We start from the raw sequence: 16,433 nt of genomic DNA, 5'->3' as shown, positions 1-16,433 counted from the left end.
ATCGAGCACTGTAATTTCCCTGAAGAGCATCTGTATACTTTGATATCTATCTATCTATCTATCTATCTATCTATCTATCTATCTATCTATCTATCTATCTATCTATCTATCTATCTATCTATCTATCTATCTATCTATCTATCTATCTATCTATCTACCTACCTACCTATCTATCTATCTATCTATCTATCTATCTATCTATCTATCTATCTATCTATCTATCTATCTATCTATCTATCTATCTATCTATCTATCTATCTATCTATCTATCTATCTATCTATCTATCTATCTGTGTGTGTGTTTGTGTGTGTCTTTCTTGCTCTTGATCGCTATTATGGGTGTAACTCAAGTCATGTATACCCTTCTCTTAGATAAATTGACAGATAGATGGACACTGCAGGGAAACCAGTGAACCACCTCAACATTCAAATTAATACTTATTAATATAAAATATATCAGAACTAATATTATTTGTAACTTGGTCTAGGCCCTAGGAACAAGGCATCGTTCTCCGTACGATTTTTAAGCCCTGCAGGATGAGAAAACTATGTGCGGTCACTAGGCTACTCATATTGTTAAACGATAACTTGGAAACATTATGAGGCAAAGATTTGGTAAATAATGCTGTATTTAATATTTATTTGATGACGTCATCGGCTTATTTTTACAACATCACGCGGCATTGGACACGTTGGCTTGCAGTATACGGCGGACAGACCGTATAACTGCATAAATGGTTGTACATCACAGGGGCTACCTGCCGTATACATGAACACATGAGGAGAAACTTTGGTAGGAGACACCTTAGTATGGCAGGGAGTGTGGCTGAGAATTTTTCAAAAATCGATGTAAATTTGTCACTTCTGCAGGTCGTCTGTAAAAACTGTTTGGGTGTCTTTGACCGAGAATGAAAATCTGTGACTGTTTGCAAATTCTTCTCGTAACTTAAAGGTATATAATCACCTGTAATCTAAATATGCCCATATACGGTCAAAGGGGCGTTCCTTGGTATTCAAAATGCCCATGTGATGGCGCTATTTTAAAAAGCGGCCACCCGCTTAAAATCCGTGATTGGTTAGATTTTCTCTTTCAATGGTTACTGTGGCAAAATTGGAACAGGTGACAGTATACCTTTAACCAGCCCCCCCCCCCAAAAAAATACCACAACAAAAAACGTACGTTCACCCTCGCCACCACACCAGATACGACAATCAAACGTCGAGTAAATGTGAATGTGAGAGAAAGGAAATTAAAAACGTGTAGTTGGCACACTATACTACTAATAGCAGGAAGGCCAATGGCCATTCTGAAGCCAAACAGTATTTACACGGTGGTGAAAGTGGAGAAAATCGTGGTGCGCCTTCTCCACTCTATCCCCGGGTTGCGTCTTATTCTGTTCTCTGCGTCTCTTGTTTACAAGAGAAGAACGCCAGGGTTTCTTTGCACGGGGTCTGTGACCTTACTCTGTGTCTGTCAAACGCTCTCTTCTTTACGATCTGGATTTGACCTCATTGCACTTGGACACAACCTTGTTTCATTAGATTCTTAGGAGAGAGGAGAATAAAATATGTATATTTACTTTCCAATGTCAGAGAGTATTACAGGACCAAGGGTGAGCGCAATCCACACGGCGAACTAACGGTTACTGGATGTTCACTCAAACTAGCTCGATGGGACTTACGTCAATGGCTTGTCACTGACAAAGTGAATTTATGCCGAAATTTCACAAAGTCGACTCATTGTTTTTGTTGACTCATCAGAGGATGTCGATGAAGAGAATATTGGGAACATGCCAGATTGATTCGATTTAAAATTCCAAAACAATTCCTAGAAATACTGATGGGGCCTGTGTTTTTTTTCGTGTTTTTTTTTTTTGTTTTTTTTTTTTTTTTGGGGGGGGGGGAGGTTACATCCAGTTCAAGGATCTAGCGGATCTCACAAAGATTTTCACACGTCTGTTTCAAATCTCACTAATTTGTTTCAGTTCATGAAACTGGAGAGAATGAGACGCAGGCAGGTGGTGAACTCTGATACGGTGGAGACCAAAGTAAGTTCAATGATTCAGAGTTCAGCGATCTGGACGGTTGCACTCGCCAATTAGAGTAAATTGAAAAGATATGGGAATTAAGATGCAATCACGTCTGACGTCAGAATCTGACGCAATAGGCTCGTTTTCAACAGCGACCCCTGACATTTAGACGCACAAATCACTGACGGTTCGCGCAAATTGGAAATCTTTCGAAATTCGACCGTAACCTTGAAACATTTAATATTGTTACATTTTCAACACCGAACGTTATCTGGATATCGACACACTCTCATACTAATTTATTTTAGATGTGCTGTCTCCGTGTATATATATATATATATATATATATATATATATAATATATATATATATATATATATATATATATATATATATATATATATATATATATATATATATATAGTATATATATATAACCCGTAACTATTTAACTACGCGAAGATTTCCTTCGCCACAAAATCTTCACTCCTTGGTGGTAAGCAAAGTCTGGGCACTTTGACGTTCCCTAGGGCTGCAATTAGTATGTTGTCGTTTTCAACAGGGGAGTTGTTAGCGGGACACGTGGCTAGAACTTCGTAATTTCAGTGTACTAATGTAATGGGTTTATCAAGTGGTTGCATGGCAGCGGGAATGTTAATTTATTTCGTTTGCACTGGTCCATATGTGTGTCTACTCAACTCACCAGTCTATTGAATTACGCAGTAATGGATATCGCGCTTTCTGGAGAAGAGCAAGCTTATTCTATCGAGCAGTTTGGCCTTAAAGGGACAAAGTCGGCCATTTTTCATGAATTTTGTTTGATATAAGATACTATTGATTTTGTTTGACATATTAGACACGATACACGAAACCATCGCGAAAATTAATTAATGGTCATGACCATTAAATCATTTTTGCGAAGGTTTCATTTAATTTGTCTAAAACCGGGGTCGAATATATGCATGGTCACCCATTTATTCAGTATCTTTCAACATGTCAAACAATATAAGTAGTATCTCGTATCAAACAAAATTCATGAAAAATGGCCGACTTTGTCCCTTTAATGTTCAGAGGTGTACTGAACCATTTTTTTTGGTCCGCGCATGTTATACAAAACAATTCTAGTGATATCACTCTCGGGTATAACATTAAGGGGAGGCAGTCGTCGGAACTCTGCTCAAAGGTTGCCAGTGACCCCTACGACGGATGTAAACACTGTATCTAGGGTACGCTGGTGGTTGATGAAGGTTAAAACATGTTTGTTTACAATAAATATCGTAAAATTTAAATGTTGTAGCGATGTTGACTTGATGCATCTAGATATCACGCATGAAATAGATTGTAAACGAGAAAGTCGCACACGCGCGGTTCCGTCGACTGCCTACCTTTAACGTAACGCTAGAGAAAACTTACATCCAATCGGAGCTTGCTTCCCTGCAACGTATTATTTTTTTAGTGAGAAGGCGTCTCATCTGATGCCTCGAACAGCAATGATTATACAGAAATCCGTTCACCGAATTGTGCCAGTAGACCGGAGGGCGTTTTTGTTTGAACGGTGGTGTTCTTAACACCATCAAGAATACCCAGTTTGCTGTATTGGCGCCTTGTTGTGTCATTTCTGTAATTGTAGACCCTGGTTATTTCTCTTGCTGTGGCCAAATTGAAGATATATGACCCCAACCAACTTTGTCCTAACATATACAAGTGGAAGGCAACATGAATATGCAGATGTTGTATTTGGGGTCAAGCCAAAAGAAGGTCGGGCTTTGCCCAGTCATACATAAGGGCTTTTATGCTGAGACAAGGTGCTTTAGTCCGCCCCGGGTGTTGGGGAGGAGCCGAGGCTGTACACGAAATACTCCATCACACACCAATCTTGGATAAGCTTACTTTTCTCCTGCGGGGGAACTATACATCGGCGCCGAGCGGGCAGCTCTGAAACAGAAAATATGTTACCAAATGCGGATTAGAAGTTAAAGCGGGACTAAAACACCAAAACTTGAGGCGACAGTGATGGGAATGAAAGGGGAGTCCCTTGTAATTGTGGAGCGCAGTACTGTGCACTAGAACGGCGCCAAAAATAGCGCAGACAGTGCGAACAACTGCTAGACTGTCGAAGTCGCCAAACGTAATGAAGTGTGGGTGAGGAGTTATCGGCATCGTGAAATCTATCTGGCGTGGTGCCGCTGACGGCAAATTACTGGCCGTTGTTTCAGATAAAGTGTGATGAGATACCCGTGACAATAAAGTAAATCATTGGTCTCTATGTTTCGCCGACAACAAGTTCGGTTCAAGAATTTGTGGTACTACGAAATTACTATCCTTGCCACTTTTCAAATAAAATTAACACCAAAAAACACCCCATCAGTAATGTCTTTCTTTCTTGGGACATGTTCAGTTAATCACAAGGAGCCAGCACAAGTCACCTGACACAAAAGATGCACACGGCACATGGTCTTACAAATAAATTGAAAGCTTTTTTTTATTTCAAGTGTCCTCGAAAAGAGGCACTGCTGTAGTGGAACACGATTTGGTAATTAGTACGAATCTTTATTTAACTTTGATACCAGAATACATACGGACAACTTCCTGTCTTCAGGCGATATTTTTAATCGATTATTTTTGCATCAGTTGTGAATTCACATATACATTTGACAGAACCTCAGAAACGAGCTGGAGCACTGCGGTTGACAACTTAAGCGTACATTCGACCGCGCTCACAGACACTTGAGAGTAAACAGGTCGGATCACTCAGAACTACAATGTATACGGAAACGGCTGCTTGTCCAAAAATTGCGAACTTTAGCGTGTAATTCCGCGAAGGTTTTGAGATACGATTACCGCTCGGTTCACGGCTGATTTCACGACACCGGAAAAGCAACAAAAAACGTGCGGCATTGTCTCTCTGAAAACTCTTTGCTAGCTATATCCCAGGATAAAGCGAAAACTACCCAGCAGATATACTAATGATACAAGTAGCTTAAGATTACCCATTCTGAGTCGCGCGTCCCGCGTTTCTGCGCCGGCCGTACTTCTCTGTTTAAGAAACCGCGCAATCGCTTGTTGAATAAAAGCCAAAAGAATGTGCCTATATCTTCGAAATGAATCGTAATGCCATATGATTAGGCTTCAGACTGTAAAACCAAGCGAAGACTTTTCTGGGTAAGAAGGCAGTAATACGCAATTACAAAGGATTACTCCGCGCAAGTATTATCCAATAGATTTAGCGTGTTGGTTTAATGTAGCGTCTCCTTAAACGTCCGCTTCGCGTATTTACTTCATTTGTCATGAAGAAAAAAAAAAGGTACAGTAATACCACTGAAACGGTTATATTCTTGTCATGAATTGATGTGTCTGAATGAGATCTTTTTATTTATGACATCTGCACAGTGATACATGGTGAATGAAGTAAATCGGATTCGCTCGTTCTTCGACAACTTGAACGGATTGTGAGATTTCGCCCTTAACCCTTTCAGCGTGTAGGCCGAGTGTCAATTTCTGAGAACAACATTTCGACGAGATATAAGCTACTTTCACGCGAAAATATTGTACCAAACAAAGGAAAGACTACCAAAGAAACCTTTTTTTTTTCTTCCGAGTAATCCCAACTTCTAAATGAGCCTTGTTACCGCTCAGCGGACACAATGGCTGTTTGTCTTGGATAAGATCCACATTTTGGTCATCAAAGGGGTGAATCTTTGAAAAACAACCAAACATCTTTCGCCCACAATGTGCCGGCCATTTCAGGGGCGATACAATGGGTGTAATTATGGTTCTCATTAGGTATGGCCCCGTTGTTCGCATCGAACTCATTACAACCCAGTCATACAAAGAGGACTTTCAATGGAGCAGCCCCCCGATTGAAAACGTTCTTGCGGCGAGGACTGAGGCCCTTGTTTGTTCATTTGTTAGTTGATGTGTTTGTTTGTTTGATGTCTGGCTTATTTGCTTGTTTGTTTGTTGTTTTTTTGCCGTTGTTTATGTTCATAATCCATCAGCGGAATGAGACGCCCCATTCCTACCATTTTGCAGCTGGGATGTGGGTGTGTACCGATGGTACATTTCAACACCAGGATCGTGCAACACGAAACGGTTGAGCGCGCGATTTTTATCTGACAAACGCTTGACTAAACCCTGAAACGTTTACGTTCAAATGGTTCCATTCGTCCATCGTCATGTGCGTCAGTCGGTCTTCTATCTGCTTATCGTACTTTCTGTGTGTGTTCGAGTGTACGTTTATCTGTTTGTTGGACAGTTTGTTAATCATCTATTATCTATTTACTTATCTACCCATTCACCAATCCATCCATCCATCCACTCATCTATCTATCTATCTATCTATCTATCTATCTATCTATCTATCTATCTATCTATCTATCTATCTATCTATCTATCTATCTATCTATCTATCTACTATCTATCTATCTATCTATCTATCCATCTATCTCTTTATCATCTATAATCTAGCTATTATATTTATAATCCATCTATCTATTTATCTATCTCTTATCTATCTATCTATCTTTCGATTTATCTTTCTATATAGCCATCGGCCGATCTGTCTGTCCTTTTGTCTACGTCTGTCTATCCATTCATCTATCGATTTGTGTATCTATGGATCTAAATACATCTATCTATCTATCTATCTATCTATCTATCTATCAATCTATCTATCTATCTATCTATCTATCTATCTATCTATCTATCTATCTATCTATCTATCTATCTATCTCCCTACCTACCTACCCTATGACTACCTATAGACCGACCGACCGGACCTATCCGTCTGTCTGTCTTTTCCATCTGTTGCATCTATCTTTCTGTTGTCTGTCAGCACATTTGTCCGTTTTTCAAGTTGTCTGTCGGGTTGTGTCCGTCTCCTTGTCTATAGTTGTGCGCCTGCCCCATCAGGTTTCTGACAGGATCTGTCTACCTATTTGTTTATTTATTATTATTATTATTATTATTATTATTATTATTATTATTGTTGTTGTTGTTGTTGTTGTTGTTGTTGTTGTTGTTGTTGTTGTTGTTGTTGTTGCAATGTGAACTATGAAGTTGTAACCCCCATAAAATCTAATAGCAACCGAACTGTAAAATGTCAACCAAAGTAACGGGAAACAATTAACCATAGATGCAGCAGCACGCTATAAATGCACTACTAAAAGAACGAAAACTTGAACCGAAAACCTGTAACAAAACCTGAAAAGATATGGACTGGAGCTCTGGTTGATTGATGATACACACTTTGACCTGGAATGAACTGGGTTGTATTGCCAACCTTTGTCAATGTTTGTTGTGAATGTCTTTTAAACAAACACATGTAAGACATTTCCTCACTTTTGCTGTTCACGCCTTTCGGTTGTTTCACGTGACCACGTGACCAAGGTGGACGCGAGATCTCGCTTCCATCTTCAAGGTGGTTTGTTTAAATCTGTACAGCAGTTGTCTGTCCCGGTCTTGAATAATAATAGCAGATTTGGTTGAAAGAGAGGGAAAAAGACTTGGTTTTGTCTTCGTTCCAGGAGCCGACTTTGCTTAGTTTTGATAGCCTATCCATGTCATAATGAATGAAATGACAAAAGTTTTCATCGAGTTGGGCGAAGCATTCTTTGCAATATTTAATCAACTAACAAAAACAAAACGACCGAAATAGTTATACCTTTACAGATGAAAATTTGAAGTGATAATTCTTAGCAATGTAGAATTATTGCATGTGTGTTTGCTTTACTTTTGTCGTCCGATTTTTGCTATTACATTTATGGTTACCATGTTACTACAATTATGGTTGATGTTTGTATTACATTCATAAACCATATTACATTTATGGTTGCTGTTGCATTAATGGAGATCATTACATTTCTGAAGGTCACTGGCCTGCTTGCCCATGTGTAACCCGCCTGTTTCTCTTTCCTCTGTATTTCACTGTCACACTGAATGATGCAATAAAAGTTTCGTTGAGCAGCATCCATTAATGAATCCGTCGCCATAATTCGACGCCCTGGGGCTAAAAGCCATGTTCAAGTTACATAAATTTTGCCTTAATTTGACATTCAGAAAGAGAAAGAGAAAACGTCAAACTGCCTTTATTTGTACTTTTGTAACATTTCAGTCGACAAAGCAGAATGAGTGGTATTTAAGGGTTTGAAATCTTCCATCGGAGATATGAGGGCGCTCCTATATAGACTTTGTTCGCTCTGATTCAGATCTTTTTTTCAAAAAGGGGAAGATATACAAGTCAGGGTTTACCCTTCGGTCTATCGTGTTATGATAACCTTCAACGAACACTACAAAGTTGAGATTTGAAGGCAGTTTATCTTAAGTCGGGCGGAGATTAAACACTCTATGTAATCATTCGAAAGCGAGAAGATTAGCCAGGCATGGAACAAGGGATTATAAAAAATGGCTCAACGCACAAAGTTCTTAAAATGATTACGAATTTAAAAAAAAAAGGTTTATTGAAACCAATGTCTCGAATAAATACAAGATAATCCTTAAAACTCTCGCTTGTGTAAAGTTGAAACCCCCCGCCCCCCACGACATCACGTGATCAATTTGCTTCGCAATGCTGAAAGGTCATTACTAATAACGGGGATTTACCCGATGACGATAGCATTTAGCGCTAAAGTACAATCCCTTGGCTGACGGTACGGTTTCCGTTTTGAGAATCATCAGTTCATGACACAACGGCTCCAGAATGTTACATCTGTGTTATCCTTCCTCGATAATGTACATATTTGAAGTATTCTTGCGGACACTTAGAAAAGGTTATGGGAGAGCGTGTCAACGAAGGGATTACAAGTCCCCCTAATTTAAAACTGGCGTCTGATCAAGTTGACCCCACGATTTTACAGAAACCGTGGAGTTGCTGTACATTTTACGTAATTATCCGCGCCAACGATGCTGGGGCAGCTAATGTTGTTTCCGCAGAGGCATCTGCTGTGTTTTCGTTTAAGGAGACATTTTTCGAATTGTTTCTTAGGTCGCCAGAAACATTTATTCCATTATTGTGACCGCTGTTGTCTGATGACATTTCCCATCCACGATAAGCTTGTCATGGATTAAGAAATGTTCCCATACTGATGTAAGCCAGGTAAAATAAACAGAAACGCCAGACAACCCCACTCGAAATATTCTAGCGAAAAGAAAATCGCGTCTACATCTAAAACCAGAGTGGACAATTTTCTTTCCTTCATGTCACGCTTTAACACAAGTGAAGACAGGGCACAAGCTACTGTTGTCGCACTAGATGAACAGATGCGATCAAATTACACGTGTTTTACCTCTAACGTCAAAGGGTTTGTAATTAATCGAAATCGCTTACAATGTATAGGCCTAAAATTCGTGTTTTATTAGCAAGGCGGGAAACTTCTCTGTCGAGTTTGTAAACGGCTATGCTCGCCGGAAGTCGTTGCATGCAAGGAGTTACATATTACCACTAATTCTGAAAAAAGGCGTACTCTTCAGATGTCAAATATCAGTTCTCTTAGTATTACAGTTTATGTCTTCGGGGAGAATTAAAGTCCGAGTCTTCGCCGAAACGTTGGCCAGCGGCAGAGCTAAAATTAGCCCATTTTGCGTCAATGCTGCCATGCGATCGCTTTGCTAAGGATAAACACTAACACAACCGGCCCCTTTTCACGACATAAGTGGGGTCTTTTCAACGGGCCCATTATGGTGAGATAGTGCCAGGCAGATTTGGCAAAGCCGCACAGTTCTCCACGACTTAAACCCCGTGTAGTCTTGTCTATTCATTTCAATGTGTAAGATTCACAAAAAAGGTTTGCACATTCAGTCACGAGTTAGCAGAATTCAAAACATAAATAAACGACCAAATGAAACAAAACATATATCAAAGCAAAACAGTAAAAGGCGACATGCCACGAGGTTGTGAGCTGATCGTTCCTGTCTTCCCCCATTGTTTTTCAGACTATATTTGCTCTGAACAGAACCGCTGATGCGTCACCCCTTCTCAAATAGAACAAACGGATTTTTTTTGCTAATAACAAAGCTTTCATCGTCTGTGAAATAAAAAAAACCCGACATCCGCAACAGTTTCGACATCGACAGCATGTAACATTGGCTGTGAATCTAACATGTGCAGATTAGTGACCGCAAAATGTAATCTTGATAGACACTGGATTTTCTCATTTTATTACAACATGAATATCCCCCTATGTACACCCAATGAATGGGATAATATCTACTTGCATTTGGAAATTAATCAACTGGAAGTAAATACATAAAAAGGTAGAACGTGTTTACACTCACGAGAAACTGTTTCTCGATTTGGCGGGAAATGCCAGGCAGTGGGATGAAGTCAACGTCACACATTTTCTTACTTTTTTTTAGTCGTTTCGTTATGGTCGTTGTCAATTACAACTTTAGGCTAAAATTTTCGCTGAAGACTAGGCACCAGGCCAATGTCAAGAAAGTAGCGTGTTACAGGTAATAAAGAAACTAAGGAGTGGCTAAAATACTCGAGGTTCACACAAATAACGTGATTTTCACTTCTTGTACCGACCTTCGTTTTACAAAACTAAACCCTGTTACAAAAACGTCCATTGGCTCATGCAAATTTACACTCTTGCAGAAAACGTAAAGGCAATGATACTTTCTAGTTGCTAACTTGCCATCATGGTACGTAAAAAGTACTTAATTCATTTGTTGGGAGATAAATGGCATCAATATGTTATGTTTATTTACTGCTATTGGGATCATCTGAGCTGGCTGATCCTGTGTAATTTTTTTATTATTTTTTTTACGTGCCTTTCGACAACACCGCGCCCAGTACATTCACCCAGACAAATGAGATCTTGTGGCCTAGTGATAGGTCATCGAAGATCATCGGGGCCTCGATAATCAATGGTGCTTCAAACACACATGAGTGGGGGTTGCGCGCGCGAAAATGGCCCACTTGTCGTCTGCGTTTAGGGCTCGGGAGTCGGCAGTCAGCTGTCGAATTCATGTCTATTTACGAATTAATAAATACTTAGACGAAGTCCGATAAAACTTTCTCCTAAAGTTCTCTAGTGATCAATATGTAACTCAAAACCAGCTTGGTCGAGATTTTTGTGGATAATAGGGTCAAGACATTCTATTAGTCTCAAAAGATGGTAAAATCTGCGTGCTAGCTATATGTATTTGGGCACTAAGATGCTGAAATACTGTATGTAAATTGCATTCTACCAAAAGCACTATAAATCACAACAATGTTTGGACACAAACGCTGGAGTTTGCGTCATCATACTACGGTACATTTCACCATTACACCAAAATCATTGTCCCGTTGAACTCCGGTCATGGTCATCAGTTTTTACACCTCGGCAATGTGTTCCTGTATTTGCCAATCATTTCAAATGATGGCTCGACAGTATTGTTAAAACAATTTATGAGCGACTGCATTACGCATGACGCACTGTTGCACGCATGATGTGTTCATTATGAACATGCGCGTGCGATTCGTCAATAAATTTTGCAGAATCTGGCGGGAAACGCCGAAATGAGTCATACGCTATGGGCCAAGCGTGTCTTGCTTGTTGCTTGCCCTCGAACCCACTGTCTGTGTCGAAGACAATAAAACGTTTCTTAAATCCTTTACATCTTGGACAGAATTCTTTGCTGAAAGAGCAAGCAGGGATACTTTACCAGTAAGCTGTCTCTGATAAAAATAGTCTCCAGGGAACAAAGTCTTTGTTCTCATATAAATATGAATGTTCGCAAAGGTAACAAAAAGCGGTTTTTTTGTGAGCGTTTTTATATATTGTCGTAACCATTAGATGATGCGGGCACAAATGGCGTTGTCCAGCTCCGCATCGCCAACTTCGGTGCATATTTGTTGAGTCCAACAAAATACTCACTTCACAGCAGCGCGCGTAAAAAGTATCTCGCTATTCGTTGAAACAACGCAGAGTCAAAATATGAGAGCTCTTCTAATTATCAGCTTTCCTCCCTCGTTTCCGCTTACTCTGTGACTTGCATTTGTACGTTGCCCCTTTGCGCGCCTTCCTTATTTTCTCCTTCTTCCCGTCGGGGAGCTCAAAGTGAGACGGTGAACATCCGACGCTCAATTCGCGGCTTCTCCCTCTTGACTTCCGGATTTAGGCTTTTTCGCTCTGCATCGCAAGACAAATGGAATGTCACGGGTCACAGCAGCTTGCAACATTTCCGTGCCGACTTTTTTTAGGGAAACTTTCGGGATGCTTCGACCTATGGTGCAAAAACGAAAGATGAAGTGTAAATATTGTAAATACGATTCTTCAATCAGACATGTGGAAACTTCGAAGTATCTATCTATCTATCTATTTTTCTATCTATTTTTCTATCTATCTATCTATTTTTCTATCTATCTATCTATCTATCTATCTATCTATCTATCTATCTATCTATCTATCTATCTATCTATCTATCTGTATATATTATATACATAGGCAGTATAATATATATATATATATAATATATATATATATATATATATATATATATATATATATATATATATATATATTGGTAGAGGGAGATGAGAGAGAAAGGGAGAATACATGACTGTTATAAGTAAACATAGTAACCTTGTGAAGCATCTCGTCTGTTCCTTTCTTTCTTCGACTTTTTCTTGCCGCCACTACTGCTTCCGCTGCATTTATACTGAAATACGATGGCGTCGGTGGAATTCTCGTCTTCATCGCCCGGGCGACACTGGATTTCCTGTTTCCCGCCATTCTTAGATGAGACGGTGCACTTGAGCGTGAACCTCACGCCTTTCCTGCCGGGGTTCTCGAATAATAACGAGTCCAAGTACACGCTGATTGTATATGTTACCTCGGCTGTTGGGAGAAAAAAATGGTTGATAGAATTTAAGTGGGCTCCTGGTACCTAGTACATGTGTGTCATTCGACTTAGGTTACAATGAATAAATTATCAAGCAATCTATGAAGTTTAAAGTTTGCCAAAGCAGTTACGAGTACAATATCCAAACTTCTATAACCAGAACTGCGTCATCGCTTTCCTCTTTCAGACTATGTTCTATATCTGTGAGTTCAGGAGTGTGTTCAGTCCACCAGCCTTTCATGATCACATTTCAAGATGGCGGACAATGTGACTGACCTACAAAATGATATAAGCTTGCAAATTATTATCCAAAAATAGCGACTTTTTGGTTTGTATACTCTTCAGTGCATACAAAGTGCATTCACACTTTACAAATGTTCTGATGGCGCTAAAACTGTCAGTAAGCGGTGGTAGCACATTCGCTCGAACTACGCAGGTACATATTATGTAAATTATGAACTGTGCTGAAGCTGTTTACTAAAATATATTATACTGTATACACAGGAAGGTCTTCTTAAAGGGACAAAGTCCCTCTTTTTTACCTTTTCAAGAATTGTTTTTGATATGAAAACTAGTTTGTGTTGTTTTACTTCTTTAAACATGCTGAAATACTGGTAAACTGTGAAGAACCTTAACTCTTCTTGCAGCCAGACAACACTTAACATTCAGAGAAATATTTTCCGGTCTGTACTAAAAAATCAAGTTCCGTGTACAACTGTCACCATGCATGGCTGAACACAGTATACACTGTTGCAAAAGTTTGGACCTCATGCGAGCTTTTGAATGAAATCTTAATTGTCGGTGCCTTCCATATAGATAAGAATACACATTTTAGGATACATTTTGTACAATGAGTGACTTTATGCAAGTATTCGAAGTTTTCTTGATATCGCAAAACGTCAAAAAAGAGCGACTTTGTACTTCTAAGGTGTATGATAATATTTCTCTGGGTTAATAATTGTTGTGAACACATCCCATGATGCAATTTCAACGAACATTTTCAAGGAACGCGTAGATATGTACAAGTAGTTACTTCGGCATAGTTGTTTGAATCGCATCTTTAAAAGTTGACATTGTCAAACAGGTGTTGAATAGTGTCAAAACCAGATGGAGAGAAAGGGTCTACATGCGCAGAGACGAGAGAAGGGGCAAGCACCCGCGCACGGATATGGTTGACCGCACAGTTTGTCGAGAAACCATTCCGGCACAATCCTCAAACGCCGTAGATCTAGCAAGATTAGCATACCCAGCGGCGGCCCCAACCACGTCTACTCGTTACCCTGTATTAAATGCAACACAGCGATTTATGGGAGCATTTAGTCTATCAGATGATATCATCACCCTGCAGCGTAAAACTGAAATGAGAACTGTCTACCATACCAAAACGAATGTTTAAGGTTCTTTACTGTAAGAACTTAAGGACCTGGCTGTAAAAGATCCTAATGAGAGATAGAATGTTATCTTGCCGTGGGTATATTAGACACGTGTGAACGCTTGAAAGAGGCAAGCTCGACTCGTGTCCCTGGCCTCTAAGGTGAAAAAATCAGATGTTCGGTTGGGAGTCACTGCCGTGACTATATGAGAGTATATGGAGGAGAAAAAGTTTAAAATTTGACGCTTTTGCGCAAGACGGATGCGATATTTTGGCTTTCCATTGATGTAGTGTGAGGTCACACTTGATGTCAGAGAGGAGATTGAGGTCACGCTTGTGACCATTTAACAAAGATGAGTTTAAGGTATAACGCACCTCGGGGACAGACATTCGGACTCTCAAACTTTTACAATTCTCTTCTGATATACCACTTGTGAGGGTTCATTTTATAGCTCTTGGTTAAAGAAAACTTTTCACCGGCTTAGTTTTTCGAAATCCGAAAATTTTTACATTTCTCCATAGAGTTAACACAGGGATGGCGGCCATTTTGAATTTCTAATATCGGTAAATCTTGGGTAATTTGTTTCTCTAGTACCAAAATTTGCATGGTGAACCCCTGTTTTTATTCTTGATTTTGAAAGAGAATGATTAAAAGATTCTTTAAGGAAAGTTATAGCAAAAGTTTAAGTCTTTCACTTTCGAGGTGCATACTACCTTAAGTGTCCAAGGGCGCAGAGAGAGAGTGTAGAGACAGACAGACAGACTGACAGGCAGACAGACACACAAAGAAGGGCAGTCGGAGAGCAGACTAGGAAACAGAGGGATAGAGACAGAGGGAGGCAGAGAGACACAGAGTCAGAGGGAGCTCTTACAAGTGCAAACTGAATAATTACTTTACGGATAGTGTTCGATCATTGCCGTAATAAAACAAAAACAGTTCCTGAATTACAGGTAAGTAATTGGTGTCCCACTACTACTACTACTATGATCGATATCTGTCCATGTAGCTTTACCTCAATTATCTTTCGTCATCAGGATTTCGTCTTTTTCATCTCACGCCGTTTTTGAGTTTTTCTGTACTTATTTTGTAAATATTTGTAAATTCATTGTATTTCGTAGGTTCTCCCTTTCAGTTTTCTCCCTTTTTTTGGAAACCGGTTTTCATTTTCTGATTTTTTAGTCTTTGTCCAATTTTGTGTATAAAGTGAATAAACGATGGTTTGAAAACTAAAAACTACTACTTCTACTACTACTACTACTACTGCTACTACTAAATTCTATAATTCTCGTTATGGCACCATTATTGGAGTAGGCCTAATCTAAATCATTGAGATGTTGAAATTTATACAAATCCTATAGTTATAAACAAATTTCTACCCCCCCCCCCCCCCACGCCAACCCTTCCCCTAACAACCTTTCGCTCGGGCAATTCCCGGCAGCAAAAGGCTCCAATCAAATTAACCTACCGGTGATTAGGTCTGGATGCGGCGTGATCCCCTTTACGTTGCACGTGTGGCCGTCATCCCGCATCTTGACACCCCTGGGGCACAGGCACGTGTACTTGGCCTCGCAGTCGGTGGTGGCTGGTCCGGCCACGCAGATGTGCGAGCACTTGCCGTTGTTGTCGCCGCAGTTATTCCTACCTGGATGGAGAAAGAGCGTTATTGCGAGTCGCAGAGTCATTCAGTGCCGCAGACGGCAGAGAAAATTCCGCTGCCGCCGTTGTTGTTTGTGATTTGTTAACGAGGCTATTTACAGCTCATCCTCATAGTGTAACTGTCTATTGTTTTGTTTAGCTGCTTTGTCTTGAGATGTTTCCCTGCCTAATAAAAGTAGTTAATTGCGACACACTAATTAGGTGGTCCACGGGACGGGCCAATTGACTTGCATGTTATTGGAATTCTCATCACCGGCGTTATACTCGATTTTTAGCTTTAAGATATGACCGGGTCCGCCTCTTATTGAATCATTGAGTGTCACATTTATCTAATGGTATATTGGTTAATAATAAAGTGGCTGGCTGCATGGCTTAAGAATATCATGGCGGAGTGAGTATGCACTCCCGTCAGTCAACGTCCTTTGCATTCCAGAGCAGATTGTTTGATTGACTCGTCGTCAGACGGTATGCTGTTATTCACAGATCTATTAGTCTGGGACCAGCAAAAAAAGGTTCCCATCACGGAAAGACAGATGGAGTGCCTGTT

The sequence above is a fragment of the Ptychodera flava genome, chromosome 8 (genome assembly GCF_041260155.1).
Source record: "Ptychodera flava strain L36383 chromosome 8, AS_Pfla_20210202, whole genome shotgun sequence".
Lineage (NCBI taxonomy): Eukaryota > Metazoa > Hemichordata > Enteropneusta > Ptychoderidae > Ptychodera > Ptychodera flava.
The sequence above is the reverse complement of the archived record's forward strand: the minus strand, read 5'-3'. Positions refer to the sequence as shown.